The sequence below is a fragment of the Piliocolobus tephrosceles genome, unplaced genomic scaffold (genome assembly GCF_002776525.5).
Source record: "Piliocolobus tephrosceles isolate RC106 unplaced genomic scaffold, ASM277652v3 unscaffolded_74, whole genome shotgun sequence".
NCBI lineage: Eukaryota > Metazoa > Chordata > Mammalia > Primates > Cercopithecidae > Piliocolobus > Piliocolobus tephrosceles.
In genome coordinates this window covers 208,555-223,715 of record NW_022334718.1, presented here as the reverse complement: position 1 = coordinate 223,715, position 15,161 = coordinate 208,555, and the positions used below count along the sequence as shown (strand labels likewise).

The following is a 15,161-nucleotide window of genomic DNA, read 5'->3' as shown; positions in this document are numbered from 1 at the left end:
TGTAGAATCAGTGGGAGTCCTGAGCTTGTTTTTCTGCAACTAGACGGTCCCATCTGGGGGTGATAGGAGATAGTGATAGATTATCAGGCATTAGATTCTCATAAGGACAGAGCAAGGTAGATCCCTCGCATGCACAGTTCACAATAGGGTTTGTGCTCACATGATAATCTAAAGTTGCTGCTGATCTGACAGGAGACAGAGATCAGGTGGTAATGCGGGGAGCGGCCGTAAATACAGATGAAGCTGTACTCGCCCACCCACTGCTCACCTCCTGCTGTGTGGCCCAATACAGGCCTGTGACCCAGGGATTCGGGGCCCCTGCTCAAGTGCATCCAAAAGGACCCTTCCCACACCAGTCTTCATAGTGATCAAGTGCAGCAGCCACTTAGCTCCCAAGGCGTGTGCCTCAGCTGGCATTTCATCACAATCAACAGTAAGTGGTAGCTTGAGTCATTGTGAGGTCACTTCCTGGAACTCACCAGCATCCCATGTCCCGTGGCAAGGAACTCAGCACTGCCCCTTGGATAACCAAACCTATGCCCAAATCCCATCTGTGTGAGTCTATCTCCCGGGACCCTTCCTAACATCAATTCTGTATTTGTCAGAGTCCAAACAGGAGACATAAACTACTCAAAAGTTTAAAGTGTTAAATTTAAAATAAAAAACTATTAATTATAACAGGGCAACAGCATAATGAGAGATTGGCTACCAAAAAGTAAAGAGAACTCTAGAGGATACAGGACTAGCAGAGGTCAGGCATGGTGGCACATGTTTACAATTTCAGCAATTTGGGAAGCCAAGGCAGGAGGATTCTTTGAGGCCAGGAGTTTGAGACCAGACTGGGAAACACAGTGAGACCCTGTCTCTACCCAAACAAACAAACTAACAACAACAAAAAACCTGGGTGTGGTGGCACATACCTGTAGTTCTAGCTACTTGGGAGGCTGAGGTGGGAGGATTGCTTGAGCCCGGACGGTCAAGGCTGCAGTGAACCATGATTTTGCCACTGCACTTTAGCCTGGGAAACAGAGGGAGACCCTGTCTCAAAAAAAAAAAAAAAAAAAAAAAAAAGTATAGGACCAGCTGATAAAACAGGCAGTAACTGTCCCTACTGTCCCAACACTGAGATCAAGGAAAAGACTCCCCACTAGGGCTGAGATCCAGCCCCCCTTGGAGAGGGCACAGTCGTGGGTAATTCAATAGCAGAATTGCTGCATTACCACACGGTGGAACATGCTAGCAATCTGTCCTCTGGAATTTGCTGAAAATCCATCCTCTATGATGCTAGATTAAGATATTAACAAACAGTTGTCTCACTACAAAACCACCCAGGCAGGTGCAGAGAAACTGTTGGTCACTGGGTGCTGCTGAGCACCGTGCAGGGCAGGAGCCCGGTACTGAAGAAACTCAGTGCCTGTGGAGATTCGCACACCACAACCAGAAAGAAAAGTCTCTTACAAGGTCCCTCTAGAACCATGTACTGACAACATTTAATCATGTACTAGCTGACAGAGGAAGCATTTAAGGAACCCACATCTATGTTTGCAGATCAAGCAGTGAAGTGATAGAACTGATGGGCAGTCATTGGATGGATAGCTGGTACATGACATATCTCCCTCTATCAACAAAGAAAGGGAAGAGAGAAAAGAGAAAGAGGACCAGGCATGGTGGTTCACACCTATAATCCCAGCAGTGTGGGAGGCCAAGACAGCTGGATCATTTGGGTCCAGGAGTTAGAAACCAGCCTGGGCAACATAGTGAAACCCTGTCTCTACTAAAAATTAAAGAAATTAGCTGAGTGTGGTGGAGTTTGACTGTAGTCCCAACTTCTCAAGAGGCTGAAATAAAAGGATCACGAGTGTCTAGGGGTTCGAGGCTGCAGTGAGCTGTGTTCACACCACTGCACTCCTGCCTAAGTGACAGAGCGAGATCCTGTCTCAAAAAAAGAAATGTTGATGAAAATGTGGAGAAATTGGAACCCACATTTCTGGTGGGAACACAAAATGGTTTAACTACTTTGGGTGTTTCTTTTGTTGTCATTTTATTTTATTTATTTATATTTTTACTTTTGTGTGACAGAGTCTCCCTCTGTTGCCCTGGCTGGGGTGCAGTGGTGTGATCCTGGCTCACTGCAACCTCCACCTCCTGGGTTCAAAAAATTCCCCTGCCTCAACCTCCCGAGTAGCTGGGATTACAGGTATCTGCCACCATGCCCAGCCAGGCTGGTTTTGAATTCCTGACCTCAAGTTATCCACCCACCTTAGCCTTTCAAAGTGCTGGGATTACAGGCGTAAGCCACCGCACCTGTCTTCTTTGCGTTTTAATTTGATTTTTCAAAAACTGAGACAGGGTCTTGCTGTCTTGCCCAAGCTGATGTCTCTTGTAGGCTCAAGTGATCCTCCCACCTCAGCCTCTTATGTAGCTGGGATTACAGGTGTGAGTCACTACACCTGACTGGTGTAACCACTTTGGAAAACAGTTTCTCAAAAGGCTAAATGTACAGTATCATAGAATGCAACAATTTATCTCCTAAGTACATATCCCAGAGAAATAAAAATATATGTCCACACAAAAACTTGTACATGAATCTTCATAGCAGCATTATTCATAATGGCCAATACATGGAAACAACCCAAATGTTCATCAACTGATGAATAAACAAAATGTGGTGTGTCTCTACCATGGAGTATTATTCAGCCATAGAAGGAACGAAATAGAAGGAACTCTGAAAACATTGTGCTAAGAGGAAAAGAAAAAGCCAGCCACAAATGATCACATATTGCACAATCCTATTTATATAGAAGGCCTAGATTAGGCAAATCTATAGAGACAAAAATAGATCAGTGGTTTCCTGTGGGGAACACAGGAGCATGGGGGGTGTAAGCCACTAGCTAGTGGCTAAGAACAGTAGATTTCTCTACAGGGTAATGAAAGTTTCTAAAATGGATTGTGATGATAGATCACAGCTCCATGAATATTCTAAAAACCACTGAATTGCATACTTTGATAAATAAACTGCATCGTATGTGAACTACATTTCAATTAAGTTGTTATTTAAAAGAAAGAAAATAACGGGCTGGACACAGGTGGCCCACGGCTACCTATAATCCCAGCACTTTGGGAGGCTGAGACAGGAGGATCACTTGAGGACAGGAGTTTGAGATCATCCTGGGCAACATAGCACGATCCCATCTCTACAACAAAAAAATAAAAAATTTAGCTTTGCATGGTGGTGTACGTCTGTAGTCCCAGTTACTTGGGAGGCAGAGGCGGGAATATTGCTTGAGCCCAGGGGTTTGAAGCTACAGCGAGCCATGATCATACCACTGCATTGCAGCCTGAGTGACAGAGCAAGACCCTGTCTCTAAAAAAGAAAGAAAAGAAATGCAAGTTTTTATCACTTTGTGAGAGTAACCAAGTTTGTAGAGAAACAGATAAGAACAAAAGAGCACTGAATGGTGAGAGTAGGAGGCTGGTTAGGCTCATTGCTAGCTAAGGGACTTCTGAAAAATTCATTAGTAAAATCACAGCTCTGAGAGTCCATCAGGCATTCAAATGATGAATGTTAAATCCATTACAAATGCCCAGTGTCTTTCTTGACATGCCTTCTAATGAAAAATTCCTAAGTGTCTAAATAGCAAGTGGTCTAAAATGATAGCAGCTGTTTATTAAAGAAATAACATCTCAAATTTTAAAAACCATGAGTCAAATATTATTTTCTTCCTCCCATTTTACAGGTGTGCAACCAAAAGAACAGAGAATTTAAGTAACTTTTCTTTTTTTTTTTTTAATTATACTTTAAGTTCTAGGGTACATGTGCACAATGTGCAGGTTTATTACATATGTATACATGTGCCATGTTGGTGTGCTGCACCCATTAACTCATCATTTACATTAGGTATATCTCCTAATGCTATCCCTCCCCCCACCCCCTCCCCAAAATAGAACCTGGTGTGTGATGCTCCCCTTCCTGTGTCCAAGTGATCTCATTGTTCAATTCCCACCTATGAGTGAGAACATGTGGCATTTGGTTTTATGTTCTTGCGATAGTTTGCTGAGAATGATGGTTTCCAGCTGTATCCATGTCCCTACAAAGGACACGAACTCATCCTTTTTTATGGCTGCATAATATTCCATGGTGTGTACGTGCCACATTTTCTTAATCCAGTCTGTCACTGATGGTTGATTCCAAGTCTTTGCTATTGTGAATAGAGCCGCAATAAACACACATGTGCATGTGTCTTTATAGCAGCATGACTTATAATCCTTTGGGTATATCCCCAGTAATGGGATGGCTGGGTTGAATGGTATTTCTAGTTCTAGATCCTTGAGGAATTGCCACACTGTTTTCCACAATGGTCGAACCAGTTTACAGTCCCACCAACAGTGTAAAAGTGTTCCTATTTCCCCACATCCTCTCCAGCACCTGTTCTTTCCTGATGTTTTAATGATTGCCATTCTAACTGGTGTGAGATGGTATCTCATTGTGGTTTTGATTTGCATTTCTCTGATGGCGAGTGTTTAAGTAACTTTTCTACGTGGCAGAGCACAGATTTAAATCCTATCACTTTGGCCTCAGAGTTTGTGCTTTATTTTACTTTATTATTTTAAAATTCATCGTTTTTAAAACCAAGAGACTTATGCAAAATTCTTCTAGGATTCAAAAAACACCTCTTGCTTTTCCTGACCATGGGTGTAGGCAGGGCTCATGCTGCGTTTTCTTTACTTACATGTGTCCTATTTGGATGCAGACATGATGACAGGAGCTCTCTCAGTCATCATGCACCAGAAAGGAGAGTAAAGAAAAGCACAGGGAAGCCAGTCTTACCATCTTTGAGCTACTGAACCCATGTCAGCCTCAGCCTACCTGCACAATTACTTTTATGTGAGAAAAACAGGCATCTCCCTATTTGGAAAATCACAGCTGGCTGCAGTAGCAAACAATCCTCAAGTTATTCCTCGTAACATTATTCCTACAGCCTCAATCCTTTTAACTCATTATATTAGCTGTTCATTTATCTGCTTTTCCTAACATCTAACTGATAACCAAAAGCTTATGTTATTAAATAAGCTTTGGGTTAACAGGATCAATGAATGAAGAGTTTAAAGATACCAAAAAAAAAAAGCTCATAGAAGTACCTGCCAAATGTGCCAACTGACTACTATGAACTAATTTACTTTTGAGAAACATGCTGTTTCTTATATGCTACTGACCGTGCCTGTAAAAATAGTGCACATTAACTGGTTGTTTTATTTTCTCCCCAGTCTTAATATCTAATATCCACAGACTGAGATTAGGGCACCAGCGTATACAATGTAACTTTATACTAGAGTTAGAAGGGGACTGGAAGTGTAGAAATCACAAACTTCTCCATAAAGCTCCTGTCACCTTGGAATTAACCTCTCCTTTACATAGTCTCAATGTTCACCTTGTTCAAATCTTCATAGGTTCAGGCTCAGGTCTCTTTGTTCGCACAGTGTGTCTTTTTACCAAAAGGAACACCTCACACACTTTACAAGGAGCTCCTTCAGGAAAGGATGGCACCTCGTGTAGAGGACAGATCTCTGATCCTTTGATCTTTTCCAAAAGAAGAAAAGTAAAGATTTGAATGTATTTTTATTCTTGGCATTTTTGAACAGAAATAATCAGGTATTAAGTTGCTCAAAGATGCCTACAAGCTTTCATAAGAGAAACATCTAATTCATAACCAAGAATTTATGTTATTAAGTAAGCTTTCCTTTAATAGGATCATGAAAGAAGAGTTTAAATACTCGCTCTAGTCCCCATTTAGTCATCTGGTATACTCTGTGTGAGGTATACTCTCAGTCATCTGGTATCCTCTCTGTGAGGTATACGCTCAGTATCTGGTATCCTCTCTCTGAGTATGCCAGATGATTAAATGGAAATTACTGCAGCACTAAACACCAATACTGCAAACTCTTATTTAAAAAATCGACACCTAGGACATAAAAAAAAGATCCTAGGCTGGGTGCAGCAGCTCACACCTGTAATCCTAGCACTTTGGGAGGCCGAGGCGGGCAGACTGCCTGAGCTCAGGAGTTTGAGACTAGCTTGGGCAACATGGTGAAACCCCATCTCTACTAAAATGCAAAAAATTAGCCAGACATGGCGGTGTGTGCCTGTAGTCCCAGCTACTTGGGAGGCTGAGGCAGGAGAATTGCTTGAACCCGGGAGGCTGAGGCTGCAGTGAGCCAAGATCATGCCACTGCACTCCAGCTTGGGTGACAGAGCGAGACTTTCATCTCCAAATAAAAAACAATGATCCTAATGCAGTTATTTCCTTTTGCATTTATGAGAAGATGGAAGAAACACCCATATTTGATGGTTGGCTGGGAACTGTCTTTGGTATTGTATGAAGTATTTTAATAATGTGAACATGAAAAGATGAGAACCCTACAGACCCCGTGGGCATAGAGAGAAAGAAGTACATTAGAGGGTGTTGTAGGAAATATTTTCATTCCAGGCACTACTTTTTAAACCACTCCTCAACTTTCTTTCCTAAAAAGAATAGAAAAAACAAAGAAGACAAAAGATGAAGAAACACTCCACGTGACCCTCTGCACCCTTATTTGTTATAATAAAGTAAAAGCATTTTAGGGATTCTCTTGAGTGCAGTTTATGATGTGATCCATGTTATTTATTTCCTGTTAATAATTTTCAAAATTTCAATGAAAGACATTCAGAAATTTAGCTTTATCACAGGCAGCTGTTCACACTTGAAACTAGTTTGGTTACCTTAATCTGTATAAACATGTAGCTAGTGAACTGACATAACTATTAAACTGGAGAATCAACAGAAACATGCCAAGAACTGGCCCTTACCTTCCACAGTGACTTCAATTTCAGGAAACTTTTCATTACTCTCAGGGCTTCATGGTCTTCCCAGAAACTGCAAAGCTGTAAAATAAGCACAGAATTACTTTAGTATATTGCAGAAAAAATACAGAAGGAGATGCTTTATAAGAGCAGAGTATTAAAATTCATTCAGTTTGGCTCTTTTCAAAGGAACCTGCAGAATTAAACTTGTAGTGTAATCCTCCACAGGGGGCTCAACAAAGCCATGGAAACATGAATGAAGTGGGATTGCAAATGTGACACTTCCAATAAAAATTTTTTTAAAGAAAAAGAAAGAAAAAGAGGTCCATTAAATAAAATATCTTAAAAAGCCAAGAAACTAACTGCAAGTCCCCCAAAGAGAGTGGTCAATGATTCTGTGTGATTTAAGGAATGCTGAGAAAGAATGTCTTAATGCAGTGAAATATAATATGAAATACAGGTAATCTCTTACCTTTACTGTTTATTAGCCATTCCAGGAGGCGAGCAGGAAATAACTAGTTCAGGTCTAGAAAGAAAACCAAGAAATGTTACAGTAGCCAGTACAATGGTGGCCTCACAGCCAGTAAAACGGTTGTGATATGACCTCAGGGTCACCTGAGGTCAGGAGTTTGAGACCAGCCTGACCAACTTGGTGAAACACCGTCTCTACGAAAAATACAAAAATTAGCCAGGCATGGTGGTGCATGCCTGTAATCCTAGTTACTTGGGAGGCTGAGGCAGGAGAATCACCTGATCCCAGGAGTCAGAGGTTGCAGTGAGTTGAGATTGTACCATTGTACTCCAGTCTGAGCAACAAGAGTGAAACTCTGTCCCAGAAAAAAAGAAAAGGGTACTCAATCATCAATATTTACTTGCTAACAAGATTGACCCAGGAATAACAGAGCAGATAAAACCCAGCAGATTAAACTTCATTCAAGTACTTAGGCATAGTGCGAGCCACCACAGTGTGTCTGAACACCGTGGAGGCAGTGGTCACTATTCTCTCACTGATGAAGACAACTGAGTACGGGATGGGGAATGGCAGGGGCAATGGAGAGTGCCAGGACTGCAGCTCAGAGTCAGGCTTTTCCATCAAGGACTTACAGCCATACCTGTCACCTCTAGCTAGAAAAACATTTTAGTATAAATGTCATTTTATTGTTTCAATTCCAGAAATGACTACAGTGGCAAACAGAACTTACATTTTCATCGTTGCTGTGTGGTTGAAGCAGATCTCACTCTGTTACCCAGGCTGGAGTACAGTGTTGTGATCTCAGCTCACTGCAGCCACTGCCTCCCAGGTTCAAGTGATTCTCCTACTTCAGCCTCCTGAGTAGCTGGGATCACAGGTGCCTGCCACCACGCCCAGCTAATTCTTTGTATTTTTAGTAGATATGGGGTTTCACCATGTTTGCCAGGCTGGTCGCGCACTCTGGACCTCAGGTGATCTGCCCGCCTCAGCCTCCCAAAGTGCTGGGATTACAGACGTAAGCCACCACGCCTGGCCTAAAACTTACTTTTTAACAACAAACTTGATTTTATTACTCTCATGGACGATCCTTTCAAGTCATGGACCTCCAAACCAGGAGGGCTTCAAAAGGGAATCCCCTCTGGCAAGCCTTCTACATATAGGAACTCGGGGTTTGATTCAAACACAGGATATGGTACTTTTACTGCCTCAATGAGTCCAAGAGCTTGAGCTGAAAGTGTAAGAGAAAATAATCTGTGGAAGATAAAATTTGACATAGACCTTCTTTTATTTGTATCTGCAAACCTACCATCAAGCAATATTCACTTCATATTGAAGGCATTTTGCTTAGGATATTGGGCAAATCTGAAGAAGAAGCCTAAAAAATAGTATTTTTAGGAGGAACATTTTAACACTTTCATTCAATAGGAGAGTTACGTTATTAGCCAAAATGACCTCTGTGTTCTAAGCAGAAATGACCGAAGGCCATACCATACAGCAGTGGCCCCTGGCAGCCTTTGCATTCTCAAGAGGCAGAGTAGCTGTTCAAAGACAGGTGGTGTCTATGATGCAACGAAGCAGCACTCAGTAAGTTCAAGTCATCAGACACACAGTAGACAGGATTCCTGATAAGGGACAGGAAACGTCAGCAGCAGGTATTGAGACAATGGACAGGAATGCCCCGGGAATGCTGTGTGCTCCCCACTCCTTACTTCCTTCTCCATGACAGACACACCCAATCAACTGAAACACACTTTCTTGCTGAGCCTGTTCAGAATCGTTCAAGACAGCAATCCAGGAAACCGCTGTCAACAAATCTAAGTATTTGCCACACATGTGTCAGCCAGATTTGAAGTACAGATAGTGGAGTGACACTTGGCCCAATGCCGCCCTTCCTCTCCCATCCTGACACATGAGAAAGCTGAATCCAAGAGAAATGAAGTCACCTGCTTGGTTTCAATAGCAAGTGTAGTAGTAGAAATAAACCAAAGCCTAGTTTCTGGGACCTTCCTTTTTTAGGTCCTAAACGTCTATAATTCATTCAGACATGACCCTTCATTGATATGTTATTAAGTTAAAGACCCACAGTAGGGGTTCCTTCATGTTCATATGAAAGGGCAAGACTCTTATCTCCAAAAAATAAAAAATACAAAAGTATTTCAATTAAAAAAAAAGTGTGACAGTTTTTGGCAATGTTTAAATAGAAAATAAGAGAATCCCTTTCAAATAAGATGACACTTTCTAAACATGTAATAACCAGGGTCACAGAATCACAGAAGCCAGTAAGAAGATTAAAAAGTACCCCTGTGGCCGGGCGCGGTGGCTCAAGCCTGTAATCCCAGCACTTTGGGAGGCCGAGAAGGGCGGATCACAAGGTCAGGAGATCAAGACCATCCTGGCTAACACGGTGAAACCCCGTCTCTACTAAAAAATACAAAAAACTAGCCGGGCGAGGTGGCGGGCACCTGTAGTCCCAGCTAACGTAGTTCCAGCTACTCGGGAGGCTGAGGCAGGAGAATGGCGTGAACCCGGGAGGCGGAGCTTACAGTGAGCTGAGATCCAGCCACTGCACTCTAGCCTGGGCGACAGAGCAAGACTCCGTCTCAAAAAAAAAAAAAAAAAGTACCCCTGTGAGCCCCACTGACACAAACACCGCCAGGAAAATTTCCTGTTCCTGTCCCTCCAACTAATCCACAGCAACATAATTCCTGTCCCTCCAACTAATCCACAGCAACATAATGTCGGCAAGTGGCACGATCTGCCTCCCCTACCTCCAGGCAGCCACAGGGAAAGTAAAGAGCAAAGGAACCATTCCCTGTGTCACTGATAAGTGAGGCTCAATGGGAAACATGAAGCATGAGGGGCACCCAAAGGTAGGTGACAAGTTCAGTGTCTCCCCTTTGTCTTCCTGCTTCATGTATTATCTGCACCTTCTGCTCTTTTCATGATAAGGAAAGCAGCAGCAATAGCGTGTCTACTGTGGAAATGTGGGACTACCATCGGGCATCATGGAACCTAATATAGAAGTTTATACAACCCTGGGAGCTTTCAGAACCTAGTGTCCTAACACGTACATCCAAGTTTTTTAAGGCTCTTGACCAGGTAGTAGACTATGAGCCCCCAGGGGTTCACACAGATTTTCTACGGTCTTCACATTGCTAACCATAGTCATGGCAACACCTTCATTACCTTTTTAAACATTGTTTTCCCAATTGTCCCCTTAAAATTGGGCAGTTTAGGCTGAGAACAGTGGCTCACACCTGTAATCCCAGCACTTTGGGAGGCCAAGGCAGGCAGATCACTTGAGGTAAGGAGTTTGAGACCAGCCTGGCCAATATGGTAAAACCCTGTCTCTACTACAAAATACAAAAATTAGCTGGGCATGGTGGTGCATGCCTGTAATTCCAGCTGCTCGGGAGGCTGAGGCATAAGAATCCCTTGAACCCAGAAGGCAGAGGTTACAGTGAGCCAAGATAGTGCCACTGCACTCCAGCCTGGGCAACAAGAGTGAAACTCCATTTCAAAAAAAAAAAGAAGCAGGCCAAAATCCTTTTTTTTTTTTTTTTGAGACAAGAGTCTTGCTTTGTCGCCCAGGCTGGAGTGCGGTGGCACGATCTTGGCTCACTGCAAGCTCTGCCTCCCAAGTTCACACTATTCTCCTGCTTCAGCCTCCCGAGTAGCTGGGACTAGAGGCACCCGCCACCACGCCCGGCTAATATTTTGTATTTTTAGTAGAGATGGGGTTTCACCATGTTAGCCAGGATGGTCTTGATCTCCTGACCTTGTGATCTGCCCACCTTGGCTTCCCAAAGTGCTGGGATTAAAGGTGTGAGCCACTGCGCCCAGCCAGGCCCAAATCTAAAAGTAAAACTTAGCATAGACAATAAAAATGGTGAGAATTCCATTCCCTGGTTACTTACCTCATAGGCTGAAGAGCTGCCTCTGCCTGTAAGGATCAGAGCATTCTGTGTTTGATGGCAGAACCTATGTCAGAATGCAGCACAATCCCTGCCAAGTGAGAAGAACATCAGGCTGAGTTATCCTGACCTTGAGATTGCTTCTCTAGCTCTTTCATTAAAAATATATATATATATAAGAACCAAGAGGAGATCCCCTCTTGCCACCTCAGTTCTTTGAACTCAGCTACTCAAGGTCCATTTTGTCGAGATCAAGGACTCCCATAAGTGACTGTGAGGCAGATCTGATCACTCAGAGGGCAAAAGATAATCTCATAAAACCTGAAGATGTGAAAGGAGAATGCAGCTGCTGTTTAGAAACTCCACTAGCCCATCTTGAAAAGAAATCATCTATGAACAGAGTAATTCCCACTTTCCAATTCTAGGCCTTATAGTTCTGCTGAGTGTCCCTAAACTTTTCTTCTCTTTTTGAGACCGAGTCTTGCTTTATCACCCAGGCTGGAGTGCAGTGGTGCACTCTCAGCTCACTGCAACCTCTGCCTCCTGGGATCAAGCGATTATCATGCCTCAGCCTCCCAAGTAGTTGGGATTACAGGTACACACCATCACACCCGGCTGATTTTTGTATTTTTAGCAGAGATGAGGTTTCACCATATTGGCCAGGCTGGTCTCGAACTCCTGACCTCAGGTGATCAGGTGATCGGCTGACCTGCCTCAGCCGCCCAAAGTGCTGGGATTACAGGCGTGAGCCTCTGTGCCCAGCCTTCTGCTCTTTCTTGTTTTGTCCACCTAATGTAAGAAAACTAAGCTAAAATACATTTTGTAAGCAAACCAAAAGGAAGCTCTCTAGGTGGTATGGCTACTATACTCAGGAGACTTGAACTTTCCTTGACCCAAAAATGGCTATCTGGAAGTCAGCAATCTCAGAGTACATTTCAGATGCAAACTAGAATACATTAGTGTAAACTAAGAAAGTCCAGAGCCTTTGCTTGAGTAAAACTAGATGCAGCAAAACCATGGACTTCATGCATGATTGGTATTGTAAGAGAAGCCACAGGAAGTAGAATAAAATATGACACCTTTGGCCAGGCGCAGTGGCTCACACCTGTAATCCCAACACCGTGGGCAGATCATCTTAGGTCAGGAGTAAGAGACCAGCCTGGCCAACATGGTGAAACGTCATCTCTACTAAAAATACAAAAAGTAGCCAGGCGTGGTGGCAGGCACCTGTGATCCCAGCTGCTTGGGAGGCTGAGGGAGGAGAATCAATTGAACCCCGGAGGCAGAGGTTGCAGTGAGCCGAGATCATGCCACTGTACTCTAGCCTGGGCAACAGAGCAAAACTCCATCTAAAGAAAAATTAAATAAATAAAATGAAATAAAAAATTTATATATTTTTATTATATATAATTATATATATATATATATATAAAACATCTTCTTGACCTATGACCAAAGTTCCTTCTAAACTCAATTTGGGGCACCATATATCACAAACCAGATGGCAAGAAATTAAATAAATTTTAGTCCTTTTCATGCCATCCCAACTATAACTTGATCATTTCACTAACATGTTTCAGCAAATGCTGGAGTTTTTCTCGCTTTAGGAGTCCTCTCTCACTTTACCCTGCTTAATAAAAGCACCTCACATACTTAGGATGGAGACAGGCCAGCTTCAGGACATGCTGCACAGGGAGAACAGGCCGTCCCAAAAAGAGAGGGCTCTACACCCCTCTGAACTTCACAGTAGACTGGCTACACACAAATGCCTGAAGGAAGGAAGTCCCTCAAAAAAAATGAACAGTTGGTGAGATCAAGACTTCTGGCCCAAAGGGCCTACAGCTGGTATGACCATTCATCAATCTGAATTTAAATGGAGACACATTGGACTGTGACATGCAATAAAAAACTGAACTAGCAAAGGGTTTTAATTTGGGTTTCCTTTCCACCCTACATGGCTCCAGCAAATGGAGGAGTGAGTGTGCCTGTGGTGCTCCTGACACATCTAGGGTAGTTCCCATTCACAGTGGTCAACCTTTGGGATTTTCCACACATTGCAGGGTCATTGTCGATCTATGCTAACCTAGAATGTCCAGATAAAAGCTCTTGTTTACACACTGGAGAGAAAACTGTCAAATCTGAAAGCCCATGAACTGTCCCAGGCAGGGGGAACACACATAGGAAAGAATACAGAATCTGACATGAGAAGCCTAATTTCAGACTGACCTGTACAGCTTTACGATTGTGAGTAATTAACTTACTTTCTCTAGGCTCTGTTATTCTCACATCAATAATGAGAAAAGTGAACTGAAAAGTCTCCCAGATCCCTTCCAATCTTTACATCCTCTGACTTTATGATTAAAAAGTTATTTTAATAAGGCTAAAACTGTGGCTTAACCCCAATGGGAGCCTGCTGGGATTATGCTAAGCAAAACTATTCCACACAGACAGAGCCATTCTGACCACGTCCCTCCCTACAATAGGTATCATACAGATATGCACCAGCTATGAGAAGTCCCTTCTACAGAGGACATTGACTGATTCAATAATAGGCTGATTTAGTCATCCAACCAACAAATATTTACTGAGCACCTTCTAGGTATTTAGGGATACAACAGAACAAAACAGACAAAATCCCATCCCTAATGGAGTTTATAGTTTAGTGAAGGAGAAGGGGGAGTCAAATATCAAGTAGGAAATATGAGTTGAGAATATATTTTATGCAAAGCGGCCTGGAGGCCCTTGATAAGGTGATTTTTGAGCTGAAATCCTAAGCAGTGAGACAGTGAGCCATGCAGACGCCAGGGGAAGAACGTTCCAGGCAGAGGGAACAGCAAGGCCCAGAGACAGGACAGGGTCAAGCATGCCTGGCATGTTAAAGGAAACACCATGAGCTCCGTGTTCATACAGAGAAGTAAGAGCAGGAGAGTAGCAGGAAGCACAGACAGACAGGTAGTGGGGGGCAGATCATGTAGAAACAGAAAGCCACGCAGAGTTTGAACAGAGGAGTAAACATGATCTGAATTCCACTGTAAAAGGACTGTTCTAGCTGTTGTATTGAGAGTAGACTGGCTGGGCCCGGTGGCTCACGCCTGTAATCCCAACACTTCGGGAGGCCGAAGCAGGCGGATCACTCGAGGCCAGGAGTTCATGACCAGCCCAGCCAACATGGTGAAACCCTGCCTCTACTAAAAATACAAAAAATTAGTTGGGCATGGTGGCTCGTGCCTTGTAGTCCCAGCTACTAAGGAGGCTAAGGCAGGAGAATCGCTTGAACCCGGGAGGTGGAGGTTGCAGAGAGCCGGGATCATAGCATTGCACTCTAGCCTTGGTGACAGAACAAGACTCCAACTCAAAAAAAAAAAAAAAAAAAGAGCGTAGACTGAAGGAGGCAAGCATGGAAACAAGGAAACCAGTTAGGAGACTACTGAGATAATCCAGGTGAGAGATGATGGCAGATGGTCCAGGGTGGCACCAGTGAGGAATGATGAGGGACAGACTCTGGGATATATTCTGAAGTTGAATCAACAGGACACTGGAGGACAGGATGATCTTGGAAAATCTTGGGACTACTGCAGAATCGAATGAAGCTAAATGGCACTAAATTCCAACATCCGCTGTGAAATCCTGGGTCAGGGATTTGTTCATCTCTGACACCTACTGTCCCACCCAGTACTTGGCACATAATGAAGATATAAAAAGTCTTCAATTCTTTAGTGAATAAATGTGGAACTGAATATATTACAAAGCCAAGAGACCTGCAGTTTCATAGGTCATTAGGAGACCAAAAAGCATCAGGTATTAGACATATTTTACTAACAATGGATCCCCCTCCCCTGAGTGAATCTCTTTTTTTTTTTTTCCAGAGACACAGTCTCGCTCTGTCACCCTGGCTGGCAGTGGCACGATGTCAGCTCACTGCAAACTCCATCTCCTG

At 43.2% G+C, this 15,161-nt stretch overlaps 1 long non-coding RNA gene across 1 annotated transcript; it reads right to left on the bottom strand.

Annotated features, from left to right (window-relative positions):
* LOC111530460 lies at nucleotides 1-11,355 on the bottom strand. The gene is made up of 4 exons (XR_002727818.1): nucleotides 11,228-11,355; nucleotides 7,311-7,364; nucleotides 6,845-6,919; nucleotides 1-53 (listed from the first exon to the last, which is right to left on the bottom strand). It is a non-coding gene; the product is annotated as an uncharacterized LOC111530460 (long non-coding RNA).
* Nucleotides 11,356-15,161: the final 3,806 nt, after the last annotated feature.